The sequence below is a fragment of the Phocoena phocoena genome, chromosome 2, assembly GCF_963924675.1.
Source record: "Phocoena phocoena chromosome 2, mPhoPho1.1, whole genome shotgun sequence".
Classification (NCBI taxonomy): domain Eukaryota; kingdom Metazoa; phylum Chordata; class Mammalia; order Artiodactyla; family Phocoenidae; genus Phocoena; species Phocoena phocoena.
In genome coordinates, this window is record NC_089220.1 from 7,465,942 (window position 1) to 7,470,638 (window position 4,697).

Genomic DNA, 4,697 nt, shown 5'->3' on the forward strand with positions numbered 1-4,697 from the left:
CTGGAACCACCAGAAGGCCGGAAGAGGCCAGAGCCCTAGAGCCTTTGGCAGGAGAGCAGCCCTGCTGCCCCCTTGATTTTGGACTTCTTGCTTCCAGAATTGCGAAAGAACAAATTTCTGTTTTTCTAAGCTACCCAGTTTGCGGTGCTTTGTTATGACAGCCACAGGAAAATAATATGTGTGTTTTACTCCAAGTATGCTTAAAAAAAAAAGTTTTATTTTCTTTTTGCAAAGTAACATAATGAAAAGTTTAAAGCGTTAAATAAAATTAAAGACTCCCCTCAAACCCGTTGGAAATGGTGTCCTTAGGGCAGCCCCAGCTGACTCTTACAAACAGACCTCCGGTTGCCCATTCTGGTCGTTTCCCCCACCACTGGCAGGAGGTGCTCTTTATTCTCCTTCTCATGTCTCTTCTTCTGAGTACTCTTCAGTCTGCATCCCCTTGCTAGGGAACTGCCACTTCTTTTTTAAAAAATTTATTTATTTTATTGAAATATAGTTGATTTACAATGTTGTGTTAGTGTCAGGTGTACAGCACAGTGATTCAATCATATATAAACATGTATATGTGTATGTGTGCATATACATATATATATATATATATATATATATATATATATATATATTCTTTTTCAGATTCTTTTCCCATATAGGTTATTACAAAATATTGAGTATAGGGGTACTGTCACTTCTAATGTCCCCTCCCACCCACTGGGAGAGGGTGACTTGGCTGCCCTTAGAGCATCACGCCCAATCTTATTCCCTGCCTCTCTCCAAAGATGCTTGATCACGTTTCTCTCAGGCAAACCTTTGAAGTGCTCTTTCTAATCCAGCTCCATGTTAATGCCCTTCTTGCCAAATATTACTCAAAATGGCCAGAACTTTTATTTTATGAACAGTTCAGCCAGCCTGGAAAAATTTCACACTAACTCCCGCTTCATAAGGAGGTGTGCAGAAGAGAGCCAGCACGTAGTATGTGCTCACTAAAGGAAGTCACAGGTAGCCTCATATCACACACGTGGACTTGACTCTGGGACAGTCAACCTGAGTTTTAGGACCCGAAAGCCAAAGGGAAGGTCATGGGGTCTCCTCATTTGACACACCGGAAAAGATGTGAGGAAAGCATTGGACTTTTGGTGGGGGGATGGTTGGTACACAATGCACAGGACATGACCAACCCCCTCTAAGGCAAAGTCCCACTTCAAAGTCACTCCATTGAAATGTGAACAAGTGTGCCCTGTGTAGCACTGCTCTGGGCACTGGGGTAAGAGGCAATGGAAGCCAGGTTCCTGCCCTCAGAGATTTTTATAATCTAGTAGCTGATACACTTGAAAAACTCTTAAGAGACAGGGGTCTTTCAGAATGATCTCATGAGAGGATTAGCTTGAATAGTGCCAGAAAGGACCAATCCTCTCAGGCTTCCTGGAGGAGGTGTCTGGGGTAAGTCTCATGGCCGGAGAGCTCACTGTCAGTGTGACAACTGAGACCATCCTGATCCTCCCAGATATTTATGGAATAGAGGTCATGGGCATACAGAAAGCATATTCTCTGTGGGAACCCAGGATGGGAGAGGAGGATTTTGATAACCAGGTTTTAACCTTAAATATTTCTTCCTACAGGAGAGCCATTCCTCACTCCAACTCCACCCTCAACTAATCACGTGACCTGAGTTTATGTCTGCATGGTACCTTGTGTTGCTCATCATAAATGTAATGGGTCATCTGGGAGGTGGTCGTTACTCCAGGTCTGTTCTCCTGGACCAGTTGAGACCATGATAGGGTGTGAACATTTCTGACTCTCATATCCCAGTTCCATCAGAGCCTGTGCAGTGCCTGGCACCCAGTGGGTGCTTAATGAATACTTGTTGAATTAATAAAATCCTCTAAGTGCTTTGTACTCAAAAACCCCACCAGCAGCATCCATCCTCATCACCTGGAGCTTGTGAGAAACAGCATTTCAGGTCCCACCCAAGACCTGAATTTGGATTTTAACAAGCTCCCGGGTGATTCCTACACATTAGAGTTTGAGAAGCATTGCTCTAGGCACAGAGGCCCATCTTAAATTGGGGGATGGTAGGTTAAGGTAAGCAATGGGAAGTCAGAGTTGGAAGGAACCTTCCAAATAATAGCAATTATTTGTGCAAAATGCCCTCTACCACCTCTCTCCTTTGGATCTCAAGCTCCCACTGCTTTGGATCTCAAGCCTTCCCAGACCCCAGCTGATTGGATTGGGGACCCACAGGCACCTTCCAAACTATTATATTAAAGTCCCCCCAACAGTCTGCTTGCTTATATACCTTCTCCATAGGTTTGGGAACAGAGGGCAGGCATTGGTTTTGAAAACTCTGTCCCCGGGGGGATAACATGTTACCGAAAGTGTGGTCCCCCTTCTCACCACTCAAAAGCCAATACTTGAGCACCAGGATTGGTGGAAAGGAAAGTGTGCTTTATTTCTGAGGCCAACAAACAGGGGTTGGAGGTCAGACTCGTGTCCAAAGGCCGACTCCCCCGCTGACATTCAATGGGCCAGAGTTTTTAAAGGGGAGTTTCAGGGGTGTATAGGCGGAAAGAGGGGGCTACATGCAGAAATGGCACAGTCAGCTCTGACAGTCGTCTTGAAATTGGTCATGCGGTGGTCTGGTCAGCGTCATTTTGATTGGTTTAAGTACAATTAGTCTTCAGTTCCAGGGTCAGTTTCTTCCAATTTCTTTGAGGCCAGTTCTCGGAATTGTGGCAGCTCATGTCATGGCTACAGTCTGGTCATTATGTCATTAACTTCTTCCACTTGATGGGGGTTTCAGTATCTACAAAACAGCTGAAACATTATGGCTCAGAATATTATCTACAGCCCTTGAGGAGGAACTAAACGTCCTTGACTTTGCTTAATGACTAAACTATTATTATTTTGTCCTGTTTGCTTTTCTTTGCTTCTGCGTTTTTCTCACTTTTCTGATTAAACTTATCCTTTGGCTAAAGTTTTTCTACAGACAAAAGACAGGTGGAGGACATGGGAGACAAGACCGTAGGCTCCAGCTCTATTTCAGTCAGAGTCATTGTAATCAAGTAGTCTCAGTAAATAATGGTTGAGTGACCAACTGATCCTTTAAGCCCAGGTCTTCTGGCTCTACTGCTACGCTCTTTCTGCCTCACCAGTGGGCATCTCAAGTGGAGGAGAAGCCAAAAGCACAGCAGCCAACACTCAAACTGTGTAGGGATGCTCTCTGGAGGCATTCGGGTTCATTCAAAAGCAGACTTTCCAGGAGCGAGAGGTTGCATTTCTTGGTGTTGAGTTGGGTATGGAAAAAATAAATTGTACCTCCCATCGAGTAAAATGGCTATATGGAAGGAAGCTGTGAAGGTCCACTGTAAGGAATCTTCTGGAATTCCAAGACCTTGGGAGATGTGAGAAGACAGAACTCTGGAAGGAAACACTGAAGATCACTCTGCTTTCCTGCCAGGTACCATCACCTGTCACAGGAGCTGCTCAAGCAGCTGCAGAAGAAAGACCAGGTGGGTCTCCAGTATCAGCCGAGAGCCAGCGAGGGCACCTCGGAGGTCCTGCCCAACTCAGGTTCATGATCTAGAACAGGGGTCCACAAACTTTCTCTGTATTGGACCAGGGAGTAAGTGTCTTGGGTTTGTCTTGGGTTTCAATGGTTTCCACCATTGAAACAGGAGGGAAGGTGGCAGGGCACAACTTTTAAAAGAATGGCATAGCCATACTACATGATGAAAACTAGTGAGAACAAACTGGGTCCGAGATGGCAGAAGATTCGACTTCCAGTAGACCTTGAGCCTCCTTATACGCTCACTGTGATACATTAGCATGCTGAATGCTATACCCACCAGTGCCATGACAGTTCTGAGGCTAACCATAAAAGGCCAAAAAGTGGGCAGTGGCCCAACTCCTGGAAACCCCTGCCCCTTCCCCCAAATAGTTGGAATAATCCCCCCACTCATTAGCCTATGAAATTACCAGCCCATAAAAACTAACCACCCCAGGTTTCGAGGCTCTCTCTCACCTTCTGAGACAGCCCACACTCTGTCTGTGGAGTGTGTTTCTCTCTAAATAAATCTGATTCTTACCTAACACTTTGTCTCCAAATTCTTTCACGATGAAGAAAAGAACCTTAGGGCTTCCCTGGTGGCGCAGTGGTTGAGAGTCCGTCTGCCGATGCAGGGGACGCGGGTTTGTGCCCCGGTCCGGGAAGATCCCACATGCCGCGGAGCGGCTGGGCCCGTGAGCCATGGCCGCTGAGCCTGCGCGTCCGAAAAAAAAAAAAAGAACCTTAAATTCATCGGCAACACCATCATTGTTGCAACTCCTCAGTGTTGCCATTGTACTGTGAAAGCAGCGTGACAGGATGTAAGCTAAGGGGTACAGCTGTGCTCCAGTAAAACACCAATTACAGAAGAAAGTGGGCAGCCCCCGGGCCCTAGTTTGTGGACCCCTGATCTAAAGTGAAACTGAAATGAAACTAAAGTAAGGGTGGACTGTACACTTTGAGTCCTAAACAGCACAGGGCAGATGCAGGGGTTGCCTCTCCATGGAAATTCACCCCGTCTCCAGCTGATCTTCGTTCAGGGTCCCATTCAGACCACGGGAACTCTTCCAAGAAATAGATGCAGCTGATGAAAACAAAAGTATTTTAACCAAAGAGGACAAACTGAATAAGCCCCCACTCCTAGTTCAGGATC